The sequence below is a fragment of the Dama dama genome, chromosome 20 (assembly GCF_033118175.1).
Source record: "Dama dama isolate Ldn47 chromosome 20, ASM3311817v1, whole genome shotgun sequence".
NCBI classification, from domain to species: Eukaryota; Metazoa; Chordata; class Mammalia; order Artiodactyla; family Cervidae; genus Dama; species Dama dama.
The window spans coordinates 22,700,470-22,727,843 of record NC_083700.1 but is presented as its reverse complement, the minus strand read 5'-3'; the positions used below and the strand labels follow the sequence as shown (position 1 = coordinate 22,727,843).

Below are 27,374 nucleotides of genomic sequence, written 5' to 3'. Positions count from 1 at the left end.
AGAATAAAAACAGAAAACACCACTAAGTTTAGAAAATGGAAGTTCAAGGCAGATAAGGGACTAAGAAGCAAGTGAACCCTAGTAAATAACAGAGGCAAGGAATAGAGATACATCCTGAAACAGATACATGAGAGCATTGGGATAGCAGTTTGAGGGGGAAGTAGGGTTAGTGGATGGGTTTATTTTTAACATTTGTATATCAAGGGATGATACAGATAGCATAGAAAATGGGTTTGGCCTTGATGAGATGGAATACTTCTACTGAGGCAGGAGACAAGTGGGGAAAATGAGACAAAGAGGAAGATAAGGTCAACTTACTGAGACAAATGAGGAACTTTGAGAATGTGGACCATTCCACATTCTCCACATTCTCCACTGGGCCCCAAACTGATAAGTCAGTGAAGGTGGCTAGGAGAGGAATGTGGATTAGCAGTATTTACCTCCAAAGGCCACTGCTATGAGGAAATAAGAGCCCAGTGTACTGGATCTTCCAATCTCTCAAGAGAACTTAAAAGTTCAGATTTATGTGAAATGTCCCCATATATAAAAACAAGCAGCGAATTCAAAGTTAAAAAAAAAAAAAACTTCATGTAAAGTAAACAGAATTGGACCCCTGGGCTGGCAGTTTATAATCTTGGCAAAACGGCTCTCCAAAGCCTCAGCATTGTTTCACTATAAACAGGCAACACGTTGAATAAAAATTTCTAAGTAAAAACTTAGGCCAAAATATATTTTTTTCATTAGACAGATAAATATAGATCTCATGAATTTATACAAGACCAATCAGCATGATTTCTCATGCCTTTTTCTCACTAAGTATTAGGTTGATCAAAAAGTTCATTCAGGATTTTCCATAAGAGCCTATGGGAAAACTCAAACAAACTTTTTGGCCTACCTAAGAAATCAAGAATAGAAGAAGAAAGTGGTCACTTTTACCCCAGGTTGGAGCATGACATGTTAAAAACAAATAGCTAGGAGGTGAGGGTTTCTATGTTTGCAATGAGCCCAGAGGTCATTAAAACATGAGACTCTGAGGCTGGTCTGAATTGTGAGGAAGAGAAACTGCATGAGGGCTTCCCAGGTGGTGCTAATGGTCAAGAATCCACCTGCCAATGCAGGAGACACAAGAGACTCAGGTTTGATCCCTGGGTCAGGAAGATCTGATGGAGTAGGAAATGGCAACACACTCCAGTATTCTTACCTGGAAAATTCCATGGACAGAGGAGCCTGTTGGGCTACAGTCCATGGAGCCACAAAGAGTCGGACACAACTGAGCATGCATGCAGCACTGAGCTACAAAGATGGAGTGATGGAAAAGACGAAGTGTTCTAGCTTCAGTTCTAGTTCTAGTGCTAGTTCTAGTTCTGACTGGGCAGGATGAATGGGAAGAGGGAGGATGAGGGGACTGAGAGAACAGTTTTGAAAATTAAGCGGCTGACATAGGAAAAGTCATCTTAAACAATGTTTACAACAGAGTAGTTTCCAGTAACAAAAAGTCTAAACATAGGTATGTGGCTGATGTGAAGGGAGTTTGTTTTTATTTCCATTTTCCCTGAGCATTCTAGTCTGGATAAAGTACATTAGAAAGAACCAGAGTTTTAAAGCCAAACCCGCTTTTTAATTCCACTGTTACCACTTGCTAGCTATGAGAACATGTGTGGCTTCCTTAATTTTGACCTGGAGATAGAAACACACCAGAAATAGGAAATGCACGTGGGTCAACGCACCAGGCCAAGATCACTGAAGATGGATGGTGTAGAGCAATCTAAGCACAGTGTCTGGAGCAGAGAAGCCCACTCCAGGTGAACCATATTCCCTGCTCTCTGATGGAAGTCCTGAGTCCATGGGAACCCCATTCCCTGTGATGACATTTGAGTGGCGTTTCTGATTTTCCTTGTGAAGCCGACAAGAGATTGAGTGATGGACTAGGGATGAGCAGGCATCTTGATTGTCAGGTCAGAGATTCTCTGTCTCCTCACTCTGGACCACCTCTGCAAAGTTAGTTTTAGCTGCTGAAAAGTCAGCTGAAGATTTTGTTCCCCCATGAAAGCTCAAATAATGAACTCAGATTTCCCTGAGAACTACCATGTAAGACTGAAAGCTAGGGAATTACCAAAATGGAACCAAATGCCATGTGTTAAGGAGGTAAAAGATTCTGGGGAGCTTTTACAGAACTAAGCTGGCCAGAGAGTTCAAACATCTGAAGAAAATGAGTTCTAACAGATATGAGAACAAGATAGAGCAGCCAAGGGACCCACATACAAGGGTGGAGAAGATGGAGTGAGGGAAGTTTCACCCGACATGCTGAGGTGTGGATGGATCACGGTTACCAGGGAGTAACTAGGGAACAGGTCCACTCACTGGATTCCCAAAAGATTAGAGAAAGGATGTGGGATAAACAGCATTCTGCTTGGAGGGGGAAATCAGAAAGGGGCTGTGATCAGAGACAGCCAGGTGCAATGACTACTGTCAGGAAAAAAAACACCCAGTGCTGTCTTCTTTGTCTTTCTCCTCAAATCTAGGATGTAGTGGATCATTCTATCAATACAGTTATCTACTACCATCAGTCAGGAGTGCTTTGGATCAACCACCATCTTATAAAATAGATACTCCATCTATTTTAGATAAGAGGAAAATGGTTACGAATCAATGGTGCAGACAGTGTCAGACTGCAAAGAAAACACAACCTCTCCTTACAAGGTGCTTATGTAACCAACACCCAAGGCATGAAAAACTCAAAGAACAAAAACTGAGCAAGATAGTGGGCAATAATATTTAATCCTAGTTACTGCAACTGTAGGGGGATGTTTGTATAACCTAGGATGTAACCAGAGAGTAAATGATATCCGTTTCATTGAGGCATGAGGGGAAGAGAGGGCAGGAACTCTTGGCTAACATTCAAACTGAATGTTACTCACTTTACCATAAAACTCCATGCTGGTCTATAAAACACTTTGAACTTCAGTAAGAAGAAAGCAACCTTCCCAAGAAGCTCAGCCAGGCATATTCACATATCATGCCCTTGTGAGAAATGCTGCCTCTTCAGCATTGCTGTGTAATGAGTTAAACAAAGAAATCACTAGACTTTTGTTGGGCTTCCCTGGTGGCTTGGTTGGTAAAGAATCTGCCTGCAATGCTAGGAGACCTGGTTCTATCCCTGGGTCGGGAAGATCCCCTGGAGAAGAAAATGGCAACTCATTCCAGATTTCTTGCCTGGAGACTTCCATGCTCAGAGGAGCCTGACAGGCCATGGGGTCACAGAGAGTCGGACACAACTGAGTGACTAACACAGACTTTTGTTGAAAAACTACAACTGGTAGAGACTGGTGATGTTATGTCAGCACCTATAGACCATCAGAGAATCCTCTATAGCTGACAGCCCCGATCAAGGGCCTCCGTGCTGGGCCAGGTGTGTCTGCCTTCTTTCACAGCCTGCCTAAGAGCCTTGGGAGACACTGTTTCTTCCAACAACATAAAAGAAATCCTATTGTATCTCAGTTGGTATTGACAGATGTCTCAAGCAAGGAGGAGATAAATGAAATTCAATTTCATCCTTCTTCAAAAATATTTTACCTAGAGCAGATCCAGTATCTTTGCTGCAGATTATATTTAAGCCAGCTGGATTCCTCCTTTAAAAAGCAAGAGATGTGGAAATTCAAAACACTCAAGTGTATTAGTTTTAAATTAGTATCAAAAATAGAAAAATAAGTGGGGCCTCAAGATATGTTTTTGCTAACTGTACTTTCCCACTGTAAAGATTACTGTTTGGTCTTCGGCAGCCATAAATTTCAAGTATGGGAAATTAATGAAATGTGTTCCAGTAGAGAAGAGTGCTCACAGGCCTGGTGAGTGATTCTTGTTTCTCTTTTATGATAAAGAATGGAATCTGCTTATCTTGAAATTTATTTGGCCTGCTGATACTGAATGCCCCTCCCCCAACCCACCCATCATGAACGATACTTTGTCCTAGAAGACAGGACTCCTGATTGTGGTTCAAGGCCTTCCCCACTCTACTTGCTGATCTAAGAGTGCTGCAAGTTGGGAGAGACAGAAAGTCAATATCATGTGAAAACAAGAGTCGCCCTTGGAGAAAGGATACTTTGTGGTGCTGACAGAACTGGTCCCTGAAAACAGCCAAACTAGCCTGAGGATTGGCCAGAACGAGAGTATCTCCAAAAATAGTGTCTCCCAAGCAAAGTATCTTGCTTTTCAATACCTTTTGAAACTGCATTTCTGCCCCCTGGCTTTTTTCCCTATAACTTAAAGTCCTCTGGCCTCTCCCAGACACTGCCTCCAGACAAATTGCCTGGTCTTTCTTTCATCATGTTAGTCTCTAAAAATACCACTTAAGAACCTAAAATCCACTACAGATTGTCATACTGAGAGAAGTAAGTCAGACAGAGAAGGAGAAATAGCATTTGACATCCCTTATATGTGGAATTCAAAAAGAAGTGACAAAAATGAACTTACTTACAAAACAGAACAAATTTATGGTTGCAAGGAAGTGGGGAAGGATAGGGGGAAGGGATAGTTAGGGAGTTTGGGAAGGTTGTGCACACACTGATATATTTAAAATGGATAACCAAAAAGGACGCACTGTATAGCACATGGAACTCTGCTCAGTGTTATGTGGCAGTCTGGATGGGAGGAAGGTTTAGGGGAGAATGGAAACATGTATATATATGGCTGAATTCCTTCACTGTTCACCTGAAAATATCACAATATTGTTAACTGGTTATACTCCAATACAAAATAAAAAGTTAAAAAGAAAAGAACCTAAAAGTCCAAACTCCTTGATCAGGCTTTGAGGCACAACATAAGCAAGCCCAACTTTATCCCCCTCTGCTCCTCAGTGTCACCTTTTGGCACACATGTGGTCACCCACACCCAGCCCGCCCTTTGCTCACTCCACATGCTCTGCCTGAAACACCTCCAGCCCCCACCCCCAACTATTTATTTATAGTAGGTCATATTTTTTTCCAAGTGGATGAATTAAAGACCTAACTATATTCAAGGCTCAGTTCAAAATTTAGGTCATATGCAAATCCTTGCCTGACCCCTACAATGATTCTGAAGGAATCACTCCAGCCTCTAAATTTCAACTAGAAAAGAAAATATTTGTTATTTTATGCATATTTACTGAGCTCCTACTAGGCTCCAAGCACCAGCCGAGGTTACATTTTATGAGTTCTCACTTAATCCTAATGGTCCGCTTCACAAGAGAAAATGTAAGCTGGTTTTCCATGACTGTTTGGATAAGCAGCAGAACCTGGATTTAAACTCAGTTGAATCTGGGTTCCTCCCACCATCTGCCCAGCCTCCTAACCATGAGGGCTGTGTTAGGGAACCCAAGTAGTTAGACTGGGAGGAGGAAGGCATTCCAGGCAAAAGGAATAGCAGAGGCATGTTCACGAATGGGGAATGGGTGGGGGGTCAGGGTACGTACCTGCTAGCTCAGCAGTAAAGAGTCTGCCTGCCAATGCAGGAGATACGAGTTCAATCCCTGGGCAGGGAAGATCCCCTGGAGGAGGAATGGGCAACCCACTCCAGTATTCTTGCCTAGGAAATCCTATGGACAGAGGAGCCTGGAGGGCTACAGTCCACAGGGCAGCAAAAAGAGTTGGACACGATTTAGTGACTAAGCAAGCAGACATGTTCATTAATGGTGAATCTTGGACCACAGTTGCCATGGAGTTGAGTAGGAGCTATCTTTCATATTTATCAAAACTCCTCCCCACTGCCTGGGTTCCTTCCTTCCTTGGGGTCATGCCCATCATAAAACTGTCTGATGATCACCAGAATAGTAGCACTTAAGGTGCAAGAGGCACTATGCGCTTCTCCAGTCTCCTTCTCATAACATTAGGAACTAGGTTCTATGATGCCCATTTGACGGATGTAAGAATACATCTGCTCTGTAATTCAGGTTTCTAATACTTAATCATTTAGTGATGATGCTCACCAGGCAAAGAGATTATCATGAAGGGCCAAGGAAAGCAGATGCTGAACTCTTTAGGAAAATACGTCTAGTTCTAGCTCTGCCTTGCCACTCTCATCAAATTCCTGTGCAAAAAATGTGAAAATCATTTAACCAAGATGTCCAGAGATGTCCATTCCCACTCCATCAGACTTAGGACTTTAAGGGCCTCCCAAGTGGCACTAGTGGCAAAGAATCTGCCTGCCAATTCAAGAGCCACAGGAGTCACAGGTTCAGTCCCTAGGTCGGGAAGATCCCCTGGAGGAGGGCATGGCAACCCACACTAGTATTCTTGCCTGGAGAATCCCATGGGCAGAGGAGACTGGCGGGCTACGGTCCATGGGTCACACAGAGTTGGATATGACTGAAGTGACTTAGCATACTTGCAGGCAAGGACCTTAAGTGCCTGAGAGAGTATCAGAGTTCTTCAGCCTCCTCCTTGATTAAAGCGTTATCCAAACATACTGACTCTATTCTTGCAGCTCTCTCCCTGCCACACTAAATTCCATTTATCGGCGAAGCTAAGCATCTACTCTATGCCAGGTATTGTTCTAAGAGCAGGTAACACAAAAGTCAAGACTGCTGCTCTCTGGAGCTTAACATCTGCCAAAGGTGACAAAAAGTAAACAAGATGATTTCTGATGATAAAGTCTACAAATAATGAGATCCAGTGGTGAGGTGGAAGGAGGAAGCTGAATTTAAAAGCATTCCGGGGTTCCCACCAACAGTGTACACTGTTGGTGGGAATGCAAACTAGTACAGCCGCTATGGAAAACAGTGTGGAGATTTCTTAAAAAACTGGAAATAGAACTGCCATATGACCCAGCAATCCCACTTCTGGGCATACACACTGAGGAAACCAGATCTGAAAGAGACACGTGCACCCCAATGTTCATCGCAGCACTGTTTATAATAGCCAGGACATGGAAGCAACCTAGATGCCCATCAGCAGATGAATGGATAAGGAAGCTGTGGTACATATACACCATGGAATATTACTCAGCCATTAAAAAGAATTCATTTGAACCAGTCCTAATGAGATGGATGAAGCTGGAGCCCATTATACAGAGTGAAGTAAGCCAGAAAGATAAAGAACATTACAGCATACTGACACATGTATATGGAATTTAGAAAGGTGATAACGATAACCCTATATGCAGAACAGAAAAAGAGACACAGAAATACACAACAGACTTTTGAACTTTGTGGGAGAATGTGAGGGTGGGATATTTCAAAAGAACAGCATGTATGCTATCTATGGTGAAACAGATCACCAGCCCAGGTGGGATGCACGAGACAAGTGCTCCGGCCTGGTGCACTGGGAAGACCCAGAGGAATCGGGTGGAGAGGGAGGTGGGAGGGGGGATCGGGATTGGGAATACATGTAAATCCATGGCTGATTCATATCAATGTATGACAAAACCCACTGGAAAAAATAAAATAAAAAAAAAAAAAAAAAAGCATTCCGGGGTTCCCACCAACAGTGTACACTGTTGGTGGGAATGCAAACTAGTACAGCCGCTATGGAAAACAGTGTGGAGATTTCTTAAAAAACTGGAAATAGAACTGCCATATGACCCAGCAATCCCACTTCTGGGCATACACACTGAGGAAACCAGATCTGAAAGAGACACGTGCACCCCAATGTTCATCGCAGCACTGTTTATAATAGCCAGGACATGGAAGCAACCTAGATGCCCATCAGCAGATGAATGGATAAGGAAGCTGTGGTACATATACACCATGGAATATTACTCAGCCATTAAAAAGAATTCATTTGAACCAGTCCTAATGAGATGGATGAAGCTGGAGCCCCTTATACAGAGTGAAGTAAGCCAGAAAGATAAAGAACATTACAGCATACTATCACATATATATAGAATTTAGAAAGATGGTAACGATAACCCTATATGCAAAACAGAAAAAGAGACACAGAAATACAGAACAGACTTTTGAACTCTGTGGGAGAATGTGAGGGTGGGATATTTCAGAAGAACAGCATGTATACTGTCTATGGTGAAACAGATCACCAGCCCAGGTGGGATGCATGAGACAAGTGCTCCAGCCTGGTGCACTGGGAGGACTCGGGGGAATCGGGTGGAGAGGGAGGTGGGAGCGGGGATCGGGATGGGGAATACGTGTAAATCCATGGCTGATTCATATCAATGTATGACAAAACCCACTGAAAAAAAAAAATAATAATAAAAGTTATAAGATAATCAAAAAAAATAAAAATAAAAGCATTCCGGGGAAGGTAACATTTCCATTCATACCCAAATGACAAGCAGGAGCCAGCATTCAAAGCTCCAGTATCTATCATATTTGGAGAGGGGCGGGGGTTGGGGGTAGGATACCAGCAATCATCTAGTCTCAGCCCCTTACTGGTAGATGAGTAAACAGAGACTCAATGAGATGAATACAAATTCGTTCCACATTTCTTAAGGACTTCCCTTTTGGCTCAGATGGTAAAGAGTCTGCCTGCAATGAGTGAGACCCGGGTTTGATCCCGGGGTTGGGAAGATCCCCTGGAGAAGGAAATGGCAACCCTCTCCAGGATTCTTGCCTGGAAAATCCCACGGATGGAGGAGCCTGGCGGGCTACAGTTCATGGGATCGCAAAGAGTCAGACACACTGAGCGACAAACACTTTCACTTTCAATGAGATTAAAACACAAGATCTCCCAGCTGACCACAAGGCTGCCCCACTGTTCCACAGGGCCTCTGGAGACACATATGTGAAAAGTAAGCACATGTGTGGTTATGCTTGAACACATATTTCTAATTTTATTTTCAATACAGCCTTGGGGAAAGATGAGAGGCTTTGATAGGCAATAAACTTGAGGCTCCAGTTGGCAAAGGGACTTGTCTAATGGCCTGTCACTAACAACTGAATCAAAGCCCAAGTTATCTGTATTCCAGTCCCATGTTCCTTCCCTGGGATGAGAAAGAGTTGTCTAACCAGTGGTCTATGAACATAAGACATCATTACTAGCAACTTCATAGTTTATGGTGCAAAGAACAAACAAAAGAGTCAAAGATAAGAACAATTTACTTTGTCATAACACAGAGACTCAAAGTCCCTGAGTTATTTGCTGCAGGGAAGAACATGTGACTTCAGGTGACTAGACAACCATGGCCTGAGACAAAGAGCCCCTGTGCCTTTTGGAAATAGGACTGAGAGTTTGCTCATGGGTACAATGTTGCAAGAACTGTAACTGAGGAGTGTATGTTCCTGCAGAGCCAGCCCAGACCAGGAATCTCCTCCACTGGGGAGCCCCGAGATGACAGTCACACTTAAGTCCCTTGACCACTTCCGCTTAGGAAATAAGTTACTAAGTAGTGGCTCCCAAATGTCCCTTCCCACAAGAATCATCTGAAGGGATGTTGCAGAAGAAAAAAAAGATTTTTCATGGCCTCACAAGATCCAAAGAACTAGACACTCCAGGGGGTAAAGTCTGGGGAATCTGTTTTAAAATTCGGTCAGCCTAAAAATCCACCGACTTATTTCTGAGCGCTATAACATGATAAAAGGTGTTTTTATTATCCAGTGAGAAAGTTGTTAGGTTGTACCTTTTAACGGCTGCTTCCAAAAGAAAATCTCTACTACCCAAAGGCCTTGAACAGTGAGAAGGTCCTGTGAGAGAGAACCTCCCTGGAAACCTGTGAAGTCTGTCATCTCCCCCGCTCTGGCTACACATCAAACGCCCGTGCGACCCTGGGAAACCTTGCTCTGAGAGTCAGATTACCTATTCCCTTGTGAAGCAGACCCCAGCCTGTAAGGTCCGGGTGTCTCATGCACAGAGAACCTCAGAGTGTGGAGAATCCCTCACCCCCCAGTCCCACCATCACCAAAGGGGCCTGCCTGCCTTCTTCCCCACCAGGCTCTCTTCTGCCCTGGACGGCCAGCTACTACGTAGAAATGGAAAAAGAAAAAGAAGGAAGGGGGTCTGGGCCTAGGTGGTCAGGACCCTCAGTCACGGGGACCCCGAGTCAGTTCTTACCTAGGTCCTGGAGGAAGAAGCGCCACTGGCTTCACCAGGCAGTTCTCTCTGCTGGTGAGCTCTAGTTGGAACTCACTGGACTTTGAACAAAGGTTGATTTAAAAGCTGATATATTTAACAGGGATGTGTGGTCTGAGTTCAAATGACCTCTGTCCAGCTTGCTGTCAGCTGGCTGGGCAAACCTGGAAAACCCTCAGCAAACCCAAGGCTCGGGCCCACCTGCCTAGAGAGGGGAGCAGAGAGGGGAGGGGAGGCCCGCCCGGGGGAGGGGCCTTCTGCTCGGCAGATGCCTCAGTCACACCCAAGCAATACCCAAGCCTCAGAGCCACCACCATCCCCCAGGCCAAGGGCAGCACTGATCACCAGCACCTGAGCACCCTGAGGTCTTGCTGGGGAGCAGTACCTGTGCCACCTCACCCGCAGGAGGCCACAGGCCAAGAAGTCCTGGTGAAAGGAGCAAAGCTCCGTGTACGCCCATCCTGCCTCCTCTCCACCTGGCATTCTTACTTTCAGGATCCCTAGAAGCTGAGCCAGTAAAGCCCCTGCTCTTATTTCCCAACTCCTTTTACACTTATACACTCTCTCCTCTCTCTCTTTCCCCTTTCTCTGTCTTACCTGAGGGTGCTCTGTTTCTCTTCTCCGACAACTGGTTTCCCCGTCCACACCCAGAACCTCTCAGGCAAGCCCAAGTGGGCTGGTGGAGGCACTTCCACAAGCTCCTGGGCCGGCGCCTGGGAAGCCCAGTGGCGTCTTTAGCTCAGCCCCCAGCCCCGAGCAGCTGATCCCTATCAGCAGCACCCACACAGGCAGACCCAGTGCTGGGCTTCTTACTGACCTGGATCCTCAGCCCACACTGGAAATCAGGGCAAGAGATTGCTCCGAGCAGTGAAGCAAAGAGAACCACAGGCTGAGGACAGGGTGGCCTCGCCCTCCTCCACCTACGTTCCAAGGGCCTCCTGTCTTTGCTGGGTCTTGGCTGCTCTCGGGTGAAGGCATGGCAGGAGCCAGAGGGTAAATGGTCAACAATGACAAACATCTGAGCAGCTAGCTCATGTCAGGTCATCTCCACCTTCACATCTACCTGGGACTCCTACATGTCTTCCAAAGTAGACAGTAGAAGGGGAAAGATCTGGATGTAAGATCAGAACACCTGGATTCAAATTCTGACTCCATCGCTTACCAAGTGTTTGATCTAGAGGAATTTATTTATTTTGACTGCCCCGCGTCTTCATTGCTGCCGTCAGACTTTCTCTAGTTGCAGTGATCTGGGGCTACTCTCTAGTTGCGATACATGGGCTTCTCGTTGAGGTGGCTTCTCTTATCTTGTTATGGAATTCAGGCTCTAGGGTGTGTGGACTTCAGTAATTGTGGCACACAGGCTTAGTTGCCCTGCAGCATGTGGGATCTTCCTGGACTAGGGATTGAACCCATGACCCCTGCATTAGCAGGTGGATTCTTAACCACTGGACCACCAAGAAACCTTGAGGAATTCATTTTTAACTCTGAGTCTCACTTACTTTCATCAGGTAAGTGGTTGTTATAACATTATTTTTAGAAGTCATTTTATATTGAATCAAAACATCTCTCACTTCTGTCCCTGAGTCCTCACGGCTCCCTCTGAGCTACACATTAAGTCTACTCTTTATTCTGCATAGCAGCTCTTCAAATATTTGAAGGCTGATGTATTCCTCATGTGTGTGTTAGTCGCTCAGTCGTGTCCAATTCTTTGTGACCCTATGGAATATAGTCCGCCAGGCCCCTCTGTCTGTGGAGTTCTCCAGGCAAGAATACTGGAGTGGGTTGCCATTTCTTTCTCCAGGGGGTGTTCCTGATAGGGATCAAACCCCAGTCTCCTGAATTGCAGGCAGATTCTTTACCACTGAGCAACCAGGGAAGCCGTATCCCCCATAAGCCTTCATTCCTCTGGGAGTCAATGGATCCCTTCATTCCTTCAGGTGGTCTGCCTTTGCCATGACTTCAATACTTCTTGCCCTGGATCCCAGCCTGTCAACATTCCTCTTAAAATCAAAGGTCAAAAGGGGAAACTTGCAGGTGAGGGAATTAGTTCTTTATCTCGAGTGTGGGTTTTGCCTACAATGACCAACCAAACTATACACCTACAAGTGGATGAATTGTGTTGCATTGAAATAATTCTTTAATTTTTAAAGTAGCCAAAGTCAGCAGAATTATTCTTGAAATTCCTAAAATAAAAAAAAAAAATTGGATGATTAAAAGAAAAGGCAACTTCACAGTGCAGTTTACCCTTGGTCTGTATTCAGAGACTTCTTAGACTTACTCTTCACCCCAGGCCAAATGGGATAAATAGCAATAGCCTGGAAACTGGAAATAGAAGAGGCCTTGATATACAGATACACTATGATTCAAAATTAAATAGAAACAAGCAATTGTTTGTTTTAATGACAAAACTCTTCCCCACTGTTATGTGGAACTGAATGAGGTTTGCCCTCACTAAAATTTGGATTTCAAAAAATCTCATGGCAATAAGTGGCTGTGATCTGGTTAATGCAAAGCAGAGTAGGTCTTTTTGCTGATTATTTAAATCAATTACTTAGATCTAGACATTAAAGACAAGGGAAAATAACATTGTCTATTGTGTGTGCCTGGTAAGCCTTTATATCCATTATTGTTAACCCTCAGCATGATCTTATGAGACAATATCCCCATTTTACAGATAAGAAGCCTTTAAATCTATCTGGTTAATTATCCTATCAGATCTCCGGGCTCAGAAGGCTTACAGAGCCTGTCTGTCTCCTTAGGTAGAATTGTTTTTCGTCTACAATAAGGCCTCCCACCATCCAGGGAATGTGCTCTTCTTCCCTAGAGGTACTCAAGAAGAGGCTGACAATAACCTGTGTCATGTTACAGAAAGAAGTCCTGCATTGTCAGGGGATTGGAGTAGGTGATTTCTTGGGTTGCTTCCAACTCCAAGATTGTGTGAATCTAAATGCTGTGGGTCCTGCCCTGGTGTGTGTAGGGGCAAGAGTTATGAGCATGGAATTTGGCATCAAACAGATGCTGAATTGAATCTTAAATCTGCCATTAGCAGTTTTATATTTTTTATTGTGAGCTTAAGTTTGCCTGGGCTTTATCTATGGAACACCTGGCATCTTGGGTGGAGCGTTTTATGTTTTGTTTTTGTCAAGCAGATCTTCTCCATACACATAGAATGGTGAAGAAAGACACGAAAAACCTTGGTTCAATTTATGTTGGTTACTTGCTGTAGTGCTTCTAGATCATGCAAATAATGAATGTCAGTTACAGCACCAGCACCTCCTGAAAGCAGATCCATGGTCAGGATCTTGCAAGAGAAGATTCTTTTTCTTCTCAGAGTCCAGGCCAAGACAGATGGTTTCCTTCTTATTTCCATGGTCAGGATCTTCCAAGAGAAGATTCTTTTTCTTCTCAGAGTCCAGGCCAAGACAGATGGTTTCCTTCTTATTCCTGATCCATTTTACTCTGTTCTGTTTTTTCCATAAACCTATCCCCTTTTATCATGTTTATATAATGTTTATTAATTATATTATGTCTCTTCCCCACCAGAATATTATCTCCCCAGGAATAGAGATTTGTCATTGTTTTGTCACTGTATTCCAAGAGCCTAGAATATAAACCTAGCTTATAGCAAGCTTTCCAAAAATGAATGAGTGAGTGAATAAATGAATCTCCTTTTGCCAACAGGATTGGTTTTTACCCCACCCTTTCACTGAGACTGTTCTGAGATTCTGGGCTCCAAGCAGGGTCTCAGTTCCTAGGTCTTAACTCCTGTCCCAAAGTGACCCTGGGAAAACAGACTACTTGGTTACTGGTTTTCAGCTTTCTCCTCACTTTCTTTCACTTCACTTTCTCTTCACTTCTGGACCTTAGCAATTTCTTTCCTCTTTTCCAAGTTCAACTATCTAGTTGAAAACAATTTTTAAAATATATTTTACCCAGTATTTCCATGAACTTTGTAGAGAAATGGATTTCAGATTTTCTAGTCTGCCATGTTTCCAGAAATGATTCTATCACTTAGCATTACTTTGCCTCTCAAAACGTCAGCTTTAGACAATGCTGCAAACATACAATAATCAAAACAGTGTGGTATTGACACAAAAACAGACATATGGATCAAAGGAACAGCCTAGAGAGCCCAGAAATAACCCACACACTGATGGTCAATTAGTCTTCAACAAAGGAGACAAGACTATACAATAGAGAAAAGACAGTCTGTTCAGCAAGTGGTATTTGGAAAGCCAGGCAGCTGAATCAATGAAGTTAGAACACTTCTTCACACCATACACAAAAATAAAATGGCTTAAAGACTGCAATATAAGATATGATATCATAAAACTCCTAGAAGACAACACAGGCAAAATATTCTTGGACATAAATCATAGCAATGTTTTCTCAGGTCAGTCTCCCAAGGCAAAAGAAATAAAAGTAAAAATAAACAAATAGGACCTAATCAAACTTATAAACTTCTGCACAGCAAAGGAAACCATAAACAAAGTGAAAAGACAACCTATGGACTGAGAGAAAATAATTGCAAAGAATGCAAACAACAAGGGCTTAATCTTCAAAATATACAAATAGCTTATATAGCTCAATAAAAGAAGGGGGGGGGCAAAAGACCTAAATAGACATTTCTCCAAAGAAGACATAAAGATAGCTAAAAAGCACATAAAAAAAAAATGCTCAACATCACTAATTATTAGAGAAATGCAAATCAAAATTACAATGAGGTTTCACCTCATACTAATCAGAATGTCTACATCATCAAAAAGTCTACAAATGATAAAAGCTGAAGAGGGTATGGAGAATAGGGAACCCTCCTACACTGTTGGGAGGAATGTAAATTGGTATAGCCACTATGGAGAACATTATGAAGGTTCCTTGAAAAACTAAAAATAGGACTTCCCTGGTACTCCAGTGGTTAGGAATCTGCCTGCCAATGCAAGGGACATGGGTTTGATCTCTGGTCCAGGAAGATTCCACATGCCATGAGGTAAGTAAGTCCATGCTCTGGAGCCCATGTGCCACAACCACTGAAGCCCATACTCTGCAACTAGAGAAGCCACCACAGTGAGAAACCCACACACCACAATCAGCGAGTCGCCACCTTTCACCACAGCTAGAGAATGCTTACAAGCAACAGCAAGGACTCAGTGCTGTCAGAAAGAAACTAAAAATATAGTTACCATATGATCCAGCAATCCCACTCTTGGGCATTGACTCCAGAAAAGACAAAAAATTCTAATTAAAAAAGATACATACACCCCCCCCCCGAAAAAGATACATATACCCCAATATTCATAGCAGCACTACTTACATAGCCAAGGCATGAAAGCAACCTAAATATCCATCAACAGATGAATGGATAAAGATGTAGTACATATATCCAATAGAATATTACTCAGTCATAAAGTAAAAATGATATAATGCTAAATCTATGGCTGATTCATATCAATGTATGACAAAACCCACTGAAATGTTGTGAAGTAATTAGCCTCCAACCAATAAAAAAATAAATAAATAAATAAAATAAAATAAAAAAAGAAAAAAAAATTATATAATGCCACGTGCAGCAACAAGGATGGACCTAGAGATTATCATACTAAGTGAAGTAAGTCAGACAAAGACAAATATATGACTTGAATATGAAATTTAAAAAAGAATGATGCAGATTAAATTATTTACAAAACAGAAACAGACCCACAGACATAGAAAACAAACTTATAGTTACCAAAAGGGAAAGGCGAGAAGGATAAATTAAGAGGTTGGGAGTATACTACTATATATAAAATTAACAAGGTCCTACTGTATAGCACAGGGAATTATAATCAATATCTTATAATCACCTATAAGGAAAAAGAATGTGAAAATTATATATGTATAACTATATAGAGATAGACATATATAACTGAATCACTGTATACCAGAAACTAACACAACATTGTAAATCAACTATACTTCAATTCTTAAAAATTCATTAAAAAAAAACCTCCAGCTTCTTCTTCTATGAAGTACAGATACTAACAACCTTAGAGTATTTCTTGGAGACTTAAAAAGACATTTGTAGATCACCCAGAACCTGATGAACCCTCAATAGAAAATAACATTATTGTTGTTTTTGCAAGAACAAGACTTCTTAATTTATGGGCACACGTTGTACAAGCAAGCTCATGGAAATAAACGGGCTAGAAGTACACAGTGGGCAATTTTGTTTGGGAGTTCAGAATGTTTGGGGCATCATGGATGGCATTTTTGCCCACACACAACACAGCATTTTGTGCAAGTGATCAGGAACAGAAAACTAAAAAGACATCCCAATGCTTTCCATTTTTTTTCCTATCATGTTCACATGGAGAAATTGGTAACAGTTACATAGCTCATCCCTAAAGTAAACAGATGAGGTTTTTTAAGGCTGGAGTGACCTGCATAGGGCCAACTGTCCCAGGCTCTGCCCAGACTCCCCAGAGGGTGAGGGGATCAATATTTGGGTATGCTTGTAGAAAACTAGAAAACATCATTGAGGGCTTCCCTGATGGCTCAGTGGTAAAGAATCTGCCTGCCGATGTGGGAAACATAGATTGGATCCCTGATCTGGGAAGATCCCACTTGGCGCAGAGCTAAGCCCATGTGCCACAATTGTTGCACCTCTGCTCTAGAGCCCGGGGACTGCCGACAGCTGAGCCCACATACCACAGCTACTGAAGCCCACCCTCTGGAACCTGTGCTCCACAACGAGAGGAGCCGCCGCAACAAGATGTCTGTGCACCGCAACTGAACAGTAGCCCTGCACTCTGCAAACGAGAAAAGCTCAGGCAGTAATGAAGACCCAGCACAGCTGAAAAATAAGTAAAAATATTTTTAAAAATCATTGAGAGCAACTAAATAAAATTAAATAAATGAAGATTTTACCATATCCATTGATTGAAACTTCAGCACTAAGATAGTTCTCCAAACTGATCTACAGATTATTGTATTTCTAATCAAATTTCCCACAGGGATTGTTTGGTTATATGTTTGGGGTTTTTTTTTGGTGAAACTCAACAAGCTCATTCTGAAAAATAAGAATAAGGAAGGAGTTGTTCTCCTGGGTGGCAAGATACTAGAGAGACAATAACTACTACAATATGGCATTGGCTCAAGGTAAACTGTAACACTGGAATAGACTAAAAAGCCCCCAGACCAACTCATAGAAATAGAAGCAATATGACAACAACAAAGGAAAAGACAAGTCTTTTTTCAATAAATTGCTCTGGTGTATTCCTTTGGGGTCTGGTTTATTTCATTCAATATGATATTTGTGAGATTTACCCATGTTGTTGTGTGTAGTTGTAGTTCATTTGTCTTCATTCTGGGGTTCTGTTATGTAACGTCCAAACAGCAGTCAGAACTTGGGGTGATGCCTGCTCAGGTGGCCACACCGTATCCACAATTGGAAGGGATCTATATCTTGGCATTGGCATACTTCAAGAATCTTGGATCTCTCCACCTCAATTGTTTTTATTGTGGTAAAAGTATATATATAACATAAAATTTACCATTTTAACCATTTTTTAGTGTCAGAGGCATTATGTACTTTCACACTGTTGTCCAAAAATCACCACCATCCATCTCCAGAACCTCTTTATCTTCCCAAACTGAAACTACACGTCTATTAAACAACAACTGCCCACTGTCATCCCCTGGGGCTCTGGCAACCACCATTCTACTCTCTGTCTTTATGAATTTGACTACTCTAGGTACCTTGTACAAGTGGAATCACACAGTATTTGTCTTTTTGTGACTGGCTTATTTCACTTAGCAAATATCTTCAAGGTTTATCCATGTTTAGCATGTATTAGAATTTTCCTTTTCAAGACTGAATAATATTCCATTGTGTGTAGACACCATATTTTATGTATTCATTCACTCAGTGTTGAGTGGATTACTTTTGACTATTGTGAATAATGTTGCTATGAAAATGAGTGTACAGACATCTGTTAGAGTTCCTGCTTTCAGTGCCTTTGTGTATATACCCAGAAGTGTAATCGCTGGATTATATGGCAATTTTATGTTTAATTTTTTAAGGAACTGCCATACTGTTTTTCCACAGCAGCTGCTCTATTTGCATTATCATCAACAATGCACAAAGCTTCCAATTTCTCTGTATCTTCACCAACACTTGATATTTTCTGTATTTTTTAAATAATAGTCATCCTAATGAGTGTGAAATGACATCTCATTATGGTTTCGATCTGCATTTCCCAAAATATTAGAAATGTGCTTATTAAACTTTTGTATATCTTCTTTGGAGAAATGTGTATTCAAGTCTTTTGCCCATTTTTTAATCAAATTGCTTGATTTTCTGTTCTTGAGTTGTACCAACTCAATTTTTTACTATGCAAAATGACTCAAAGAGGTGAAGTGACTTAACGAAGTCACTTAACCCCAAGTTCAGAACAGAGCCATGGATAAAAAAACTTGTAATTTTAGGGATACAAAGATGGTTTAATATCTACAAATCAACCAGTGTGATAAAACACATTAACAAAAGGAAGGATAAAAATCATATGATCATCTCAATTGACACAGAAAAAACTTTTGACAAATTCAACATCCATTCATTTTAAAGTTGCATCAAAGTTGGTATAGAGGGAATATATCTCAACATAATAAAGGACATTTATGACAGACCCACAACTAACATTATACTGAATGGTGAAAAGCTGAAAGCCTTTCCTCTATGATCAAGAATAAGACAAGAATGCTCACTCTCACTTCTATTTAACATAGTATTGGATGTCCTAGCTACAGCAATCAGAAAAGAAAAAGAAATAAAAGGCATCCAAATTAGAAGGGAAGAAGTAGAATTCACTATTTGCAGATGACATTACACTTAGATAATACTTTGACAATGCTTTGGCTACCTGATGTGAAGATCCAACTCATTGGAAAAGACCCTGATGCTGGGAAAGATTGAGGGCAGGAGGAGAAGGGGGTGACAGAGGATGAGACATTTGGATGGCATCATTGACTCAATGGACATAAGTTTGAGCAAACTCCAGGAGATAGCGAAGGACAGGGAAACCTGGCATGCTACAGTCCATGGGGTTGCAAAGAGTGGTACACGACTGAGAGACTGAACAACAATGACAACAAATGACACTAGAAAACCCTAAAGTCTCCACAGAAAGTTGTTAGAACTAATAAATGAATTCAGTAAAGTTACAGGATACAAGGTAAATATATAGAAATTTGCTATTTTTTCTATACACTAATAATGAACTATCCAAAAGAGAAAATAAGAAAACAATCTTGTTCAAAATTGCATCAAAAAGAATAAAGTACCAAGGAGTAAACTTAATGAAGAAGGTGAAATAACTGGAAACTACAAAACACTGATGAAGGAAATTAATGATACAAATAAATAGAAAGTTATCTCATGCTTTTGCATTGGAAGAATTAATATTGTTGAAATGTCCATACTACCCAAAGTAATCTACACATTTAATGCAATCCATATCAAAATACCCATGACCTTTTTCACAGAACTAGAACAAATAATCCTAAAATCTATACAGAACCACAAAGGATCCTGAATTGCCAAAGCAATCTTGAGGAAAAAGAACAAAGCTGAAAGTAGCACTCCTTAACTTCAGACTATAGACTGTACTACAAAGCTCCAGTAATCGAAACAGTATGGTACCAGCACAAGACACACTGGAGCGGAGCAGAGAGCCCAGGAATAAGTCCACACACGAGGGCAGTTAATCTAGGACATACAGTGAGGAAAAGGCAGTCTCCACAATACGCAGTGCTAGGAAAACTGGAGCGCTACATGCACAAGAATGAGATTATAACATTTTCTCATACCTTATATAAAAATAAACTCAAAATGAATTAAAGACCTAATTGTAAGACCCGAAACCATAAAACCATAAAACTTGTAGAAGATAACATAGGCTGAATACTCTTTGACATAAATTGTAGGAATATTTTTTTGATCTATCCCCTAAAGTAAAAGAAAAGAAAAAATTTTTAAAAATTAGACCTAATAAAGCTTAAAAGCTTTGCACAGTAAAGGAAACTATCAACAGAATGAAAAAATAATCTGTTGAATGGAAGAAAGTATTTGCAAATGATATGACTGATAAGGGATTAATACCCAAAATAGATAAACAACTCGTACAACTCAATATCAAAATAAACAGCCTGATTCAAAAATGGGCAAAAAGGGAGGGAGGTGGGAGCGGGGATCAGGATGGGGAACACATGTAAATCCATGGCTTATTCATGTCAATGTATGGCAAAAACCACTACAATATTGTAAAGTAATTAGCCTCCAACTAATAAAAATAAATGAAAAAAAAAAAAAGGGCAAAAGACCTGAATAGACATTTTTGAAAAAAGAAGAAATATGGATGGCCAACAGGCATATGAAAACATATTCAACACTAATTATCAGAGAAATGTAAATCAAAATAATAATGAAATCCCACCTCACACCTGTTAAAATGATTATCATCCGAAATTCTACAAATAATAAATGCTGGAAAAGGTGTTGAGAAAGGAGACCCTTCAACTGTTGGTAGGAATGTAAACTGGTGCAGCCACTATGGAGAACAATAGGCAATTTCTCAAAAAACTAAAAATAGAACTACCATATGATACAGCAATTCTACTGTTAGGCATACATTTGGAAAAAATGAAAACATTAATTTGAAAAATTCGTGTACCCCAATGTTCATTACAGCATTGTTTATAATAACCAAGATATGGAATCAACTTAAGTATCCACCAACAGATGAATAAATGAAGAAAATGTGGTATATAAAATGGAATACTAGCCATAAAAATGAATGAAATTCTGCCATTTGCAACAGTGTAGATGGACCTAGAAAGCATTATGCTTAGTGGAATAAGTCAGACAGAGAGAGACAAATTGTGTGTGTTATCACTTATATATGGAATCTAAACATTAAAACAAACAAATAAATATAATAAAACAGAAACAGACTCACAGATATAGAAACAAACTGTAACTAGTGGTTACAGGTGGGAGAGGAAAGGGGGGAGAGGCAAAGCAGGGTATGGGATTAAAAGTTAAAAAGTACTGTGTATAAAAAAAAAAGTATTATGTATAAAATAGGTAAGTAATAAGAATATATTGTACAGCACAGGGAAATATAGCCATTATTTTTCAATAACTTTAAATGGCATATAATCTATAAACATATTGAATCACTATATTGTATACCTGAAACTAATATTGCAAATCAACTATAGTTCAATAAAAAGTAAATCCAAGGCCAATGTCCTTCTACTACACCAGTCTGCCTGGTTTAGTACAAGATTCTAGCCTCCACCCTTTACATTTCAGATATATCTGTGATATGTTCATATTTTTACCCCAACTTCAGACCTGATTATCCTTGTCTTTTTAGTAACTCATTAACTTACCCGGAGCCTGATATTTTAAGCTCCAGCAGTTTTCTGCCCCTGACTGAGTCAATGTTTATGACAGTCTTCTCTGTTTTTCCCTAGATTATTCTGGCCTCATCCAACACCTGAAGAGACATTCTGTTTAGTCTGCATACCTTTGGAGGAATTTATTAGGCCAGGGTCCAGATACAGAATTGAGATAAATGTTTTACAGCAGTACCAGGCAATGGGCAGGAGGAAGGGCAAAGTCATGGTCCTCAGCTGGTTTACACACTGTGGCCCCACATGATTGCTGAGTTAAACTTCCTAGTGTTTTTTCAGCAACCAGGTAGCAGGTCAAGGCAGGTCTGAGGACCCCGAGAGAGCTGTGACTTATTAATACTTGCAAGTTGGCTACAAAGGATACTTTAGTAGTTATTCCCTCCCTCTTCCTTTTCCCAGCTGAGGGGTCAGAATACACAGTACTTTTCCACTGGTGGAGGCGGGGGCAGGAAACTGAGGTGCAGAGCAAGAACAGGCCATGTCCTCCCTTCCTGAATGTATCAAGTCTGGGCACTCTTGGAATACCGATTAGGGTCTATCCTTACCTATTTCTGAAAGACACAGAAATGGAGGATCAGTGGTCCTTGGGAAGTTTCTATTCTGTCTAAAAGAGCCAGCTTCTCTGGGGCCCCAAAGGGACAAGCTTAGGGACAGGAAAACAAGGAAGGTGCCAGGGACTTCAAGGCCACAGCCTCAGCCTGACTCCAGCCTTCACAGGGAGACTGAGGACCATCCCATTCAGGAGTGAAAGGCCAGTGAGACAGAATTAAGACAAGGAACAGATTAATGGACCCAAGTCTATGGCATGAATTAAAAGACACCCCTGCCTCAAAGTACTGCCTCCTTCAGGATGGTCTCAGGACTCCTTGACACTCTAATTAAGAGAACCAACTAAGTCGTGTGCATGCTGTTTTTCCCCATTGCTTAGAATTCTAACATGTCGGAAACACACACGCACATACAATACTCACCTGCGTTATCCACTGAAGAAAGTACCTCTTCTCAGAAGCCCCAGTCAGATTAAAGATGATCCCATCTGATATGCCATAAGGTGGTATACAGTCTTTATGCCCCCAGCTACAGGAGTGCTGAAATCCTACCCTCAGCAGTGAATCCCTTGCTAAACAGTATTGTTTTCCTTTCCCCTAGATCAGCCTGGAAATCTTCTGAAGGACAAAATGTTAAGTCCCTGACTCAAAGACTTGGGCATCAGGAGGCCTGGGATTCCTAGGGGCTGTAGGAAGGCTGAAGAAGTGCAGATGTCACAAAACGCAGGAGGCTAGTTTCCTCGACTCCTCTGGCCAGAGACAGAGCTCGGCAGCAGCCTTACAACAGAGCTCAGGACTGGGACTCACACCTGCCTCTTGCAGGGCAGCTGTCAAAAGGTCATAAGCAGAGAAAGATGGGGATCTGCAGCTTCAAAGCCACGTGCTGTGTGACTTTGCTGTCTAGGAGGCAGTGAACTGCAGAAAGGAGCCGTCTTCCTATTTGCTCACACAGCACAGTGTGGCTTTGTGGTGACAGTGAGCTGTGACTGCAGCCATTTCTGCCACCAGGCTGCTGTATCCTGAAAAGACCTGGTACATCGCCATATGGCTCAGCATGTGGAGCAGGTGGCGGTGTTCAGGCTGCCGAGCCAGCAGTTCTGCAGGAGGGAGGCCTGGCTGCAAAGGAACTGGTGTCCTCTGTGACCAGGAAGAGGTAAGACACTCTCCTGAACACCAGTGACTTAGGCAGACAGATTTTTTCTGCCTTCGGTTTAAAACTTGAGGACATTATTCCCAGTAAGCCATTCACTACAGACTGGAAATTAGGATTGAAACTGTGAGAGGCATTGCTCCCAGAGCCTGCCTTGTCATCCTAATACCTACACCCCCGAAGCTGCCACGCCATCCCCATAAAAAACAGCCCTGACTCTCTCCTCATGATGTTACCAAGGACTCTGGGCAAGAGGCCAGTAGATACAGAGGCAGGGGGTGGGGACTGAAATGCCTACACAGCTTTGCTTTAAATGCCCTCTGGCCCTGAAGTTTGGTTTCCTTCCAGAAAACTATTGGCTGTACCAAAGGGGTCAGTTCACCCTTCCCCAGGGGAGACGCCGGGTCTCCCACCAGGCCCAAGGAGCCAGGAGAGGCAGAGGCCAAGACAGAGAAAAGAAGTAGATCCCTTTTCTCTGTCAGCCTCTGACTGCTTCTTCACATGGCCTGTTGCCCAGGTTGCTCTCACAGCAGTCACAAAGCAAGTGTAAGCCCCAGGTCAGACCTAGGATCAGAGTGATCTCCCCAGCCAACACCCCACACACAGTAAGAGCCCACGTGGAGGCAGCCAGGGGAGCTTCAAGGGGAAATGTGACAGAATAACAAATTTTTCCTTATGTGCAGATGTGGCCTCAGGCATTTCATTGCCAAAAAGTCTGATGGGGTCAAGTGAAACGTGGAAATTAGCCATAAAAGCTAACGTGATCTTTGGCGGCAGTGAGTATACTAGGCTCCAACTATGCTGAGGCCAGTGACAGGTCTGAGCCCCATGCACACTTGACAAGGGAACTTTACAAACCAGACTGTTTGGAGGAGAGTAACAAAAACGGAGGAAATATTGACTCTGTGCCATAAGGAATAGGTGAAGAAACAAAGGATATTTGCCCCAGAAAGCAGAAATGTTAGCTAAAATGATTAACTTTCTTCAGTGATTTGATGAGATCCCACATAGAGAAGGGTTTCCCTGGTGGCTCAGACAGTAAAGAATCCACCTGCAATGTGGGAGACCTGGGTTCAATCCCTGGGTTGGGAAGATACCTTGCAGAAGGAAATGGTAATCCACTCCAGTATTCTTGCCTGGAGAATCCCCATGGACAGAGGTGCCTGGTGGGCTACAGTCTATCGGGTCACAAAGAGTCAGACATGACTGAGAGACTGAGCACACACACACATGGAGAAGGAAATCCGGGTAATGCTAAAACTCAACATTTGTTGAGTACTTACTATGTGCCAAAAAACAAGCTAATTATTTTATACACATTTTCTCATTTACTCTAAACATCTTATTTAGATATTTTAGAAACCTATTACTTCCATTCTACAGGTCAGGAAAATTCAGAAAAGCTGAGAGACTTGCCCAAGTTCGCATACCTAGTGGGAGAGTAAGGAGATGAGCCCAGGCCTGTGACCCAACCACCATCCACAGACATGTTCTGTGTGGCACTTTCAGCAGAATTAGGAGCAATTGTTGGGTGGAAGTAAAAGGAAGGCAGTTCTGAAGGCAACAGAAGGGAGAATTTTCAAACAACTGGAGGGTTCAACAAAGAATAGTGGGTGGGTGCTGTGAGTGGTCATGAGCCACACACAACTAGAGATGAAAGCTGAGGATTCAAGAAGTATTAAATAATACAGTTGTCAAGAATTACAGCAACAGCAGCACCTGGGAACTTATTAGGAGCCCAGATCCTTGGACTCCACCGCAACCCTACTGAATCAGAAACTTTGTGGCTGGGCCCAGACATGTGTATTTTACCAAACCATGCAGGTGATTCTGATACACACTCAATTTTGAGAACCACTGACAAGGAAGCTTCTACATCCTGCCAGGGACTGGACTAGATGACTGTGTTCATCCCTTCCATCTCTAAGACCTCACAGTTCTACAAAAGTGAGATATAAGTATGATTTAACAACTAACCAGATTTTCTTTTAACATGGAGCCCTTTATAGAAATATCTTGGAAACAATATATCAGCTGTTAAATTGTGTGATTGATCTCAGGTACCTCAGACACGTGAAAGCTGACAAGATAAATATCTGGGAGACTGTGGGCAATGGGGCTGCCCCTCCAGCCAGCAAGCAACCTATGTTCTAGCCACCTCAGCCACTTCACTGGTTTCCAAACAAGCCCCAAGTGTCCCCACTCCTTGTTCATTCCTATTGTTGTTCTATCTGAAAAGCACTTACCTTTTGAAATCGTCTCTTCTTTAAAAGCTCAATTCAAATGTCACCGTTCATGAAAGTGCCCAGCAGTATCTGGTGCACGGGTTAGTCTCCCTTCCCGCTTTCCTTCCTGGGTGTCCTCTCACTTCTGGGTGACTTGCAGAACCTGGAGCAGTCGGTTGGCTTTGGCTCCCAGGGGTGGGGCCTCAGCAGAGTGTGTTCTCCTGAGAGGAGGCTGGCACTCAGGCACGTCAACCCCCCAGTGCCTACCATACAATGATGCTCAGTGTGGAGGGATCAGAAGCAGCACCTTAGGAAAATGATTTAGGCAACTATTTACAAGATGCACAGATGCCGCCTCACTGTGAGAAACAAGCCCTCTATGATTCAGTTTCTAGCCCTGAGGTCTTTGCAGAACTTTGAGGTTTTTGCAGTAACCAGTGTGAATACATATCTATGCTGTTGGGGCTCAGGGGGCCTACCTTCATGCATCTACAGCCCTGTTATGTTCAACTCCTCTTTATGTTCATAACAATCTTTGTTATATAATCCCTGGGTGATGAGAAATGCTGAATGCCCTCAGAGCCAACCTTCTAAGTACCCCACAGAGACAAGCATGGACAAATCTCCTTTTTAGGGAACAAGGAGGTCACAAATTTGACCACTATTGTCAGGACAGCAAAGAAGGATACTGGGTTACCAGATACCAGGTCCAATTTAAGAGCTTATGTCACCAGGGTCAGGTGTCCTGTGGGCCGTGGTGGGCTGGCCTTGTGACCAGGATGCTGGTGAGAGACATGGAAAGGGGATGAAAGACCCCCCTTCTCAACAAGGGTTTCTATACCACAGGCTCCTGAAATTGACTCATTCGGAATACTGAAAGCTGAATACTTCGATGGAATAACAAGATGTTCCTGATGTATGTCTTACCTGACAATGCCCAGACAATCGTTTCCTTGTCCATAGAAAGGACCTCAAACTCCAGAAGTCCTGTTACTATTTGGGGGTGGGGCACAGAGTACTACAAAAGAGGAATTCCCTGTCCACACAAGTAGAGAGGGACTCTGGTCATGAAAAACTTCCCCCACCCCAATTAGGGCCCCTGGGTAGCCCAGCACTGGTTGGCGATCATGGTAGAGTTTGCTGCAGAGCCAGGGGACTTCCTGTCATGCTGGGTCCCTTCTGGCACAGGGCCTGGCCCAGTCTTGCAGAGGTTAGAGTTTCTCATTCTCAGACCAAGGCTCTTTCTACCAAAGTACACAATCTAGAGTTTAGGAATAATCGCCGCAGTCTCCCCGGCCATCAACAACCAAGGAGGAACAGAACAGAATAGAAATGGGTGAGGGGGTCATGAGTGAAGAAATAAGGTCAGTCGCCCACCCCCTCACCTCTACGTATAGGACCATTTGACTGCCATCACCCCTCATCGCCCTTGCTCCCCCAGCCTCCCTGCATCACTCCTGGCCCATCTTCCCCTTCATCCTGAAGCACTCTGTTCTCTGTCCTGTGCTGTGCTTAGTCGCTCAGTCATGTTGGACTCTTTGCAACCCTATGGACTATAGCCCACCAGGCTCCTCTGTCCATGGAATTCTCCAGGCAAGAATACTGGAGTGGGTTGCCATGCCCTCCTCCAGGGGATCTTCCCAACCCAGGGATCGAACCCAGGGGTCTCACATTGCAGGTGGTTTCTTTACCATCTGAGCCAAGACCCAGTAATTAGACTGATTGTGGAATGTGGCCAAGGAATGAGCCCAGGACAGGAAGGCGTTGTCTGGAGAGTCAAACAGCAGACTCAGGATTTTTGGAGTCAGCAGAAGCAGACCCACATAGATTAACAGGCCCACCTGGAAAGTAAAAAGTAAAAGCATAGAGAATAAAGACATAAAAATGCCATCACTTAGTCTGGGTCAGGATGCACCCACAAATCAATTTTTGGCACCTTCACAGCTGAGGGAAAAGAAAGAATAACCTGGTAAGGGCCTTCCCAGAGGAGATTGACCCCAGATCC

General features: G+C 42.6%; 1 protein-coding gene across 7 annotated transcripts in view; it reads right to left on the bottom strand.

Annotated features, from left to right (window-relative positions):
• The window catches only part of PDZK1 (PDZ domain containing 1), a 53,893-nt gene extending 28,257 nt beyond the window's left edge, over positions 1 to 25,636 (bottom strand). For 2 of the 7 annotated variants that reach the window (XM_061120984.1, XM_061120989.1), the window contains exon 1: positions 9,975 to 10,152. The gene's annotated coding sequence lies outside the window, so the exon portion shown is untranslated. Of the gene's footprint in view, positions 1 to 9,974; positions 10,153 to 10,589; positions 10,615 to 10,809; positions 10,834 to 22,417; positions 22,570 to 25,390 lie in introns of those variants that run through there. The other 5 variants (XM_061120985.1, XM_061120986.1, XM_061120988.1 and 2 more) reach the window with 5 other exon arrangements.
• Positions 25,637 to 27,374: the final 1,738 nt, after the last annotated feature.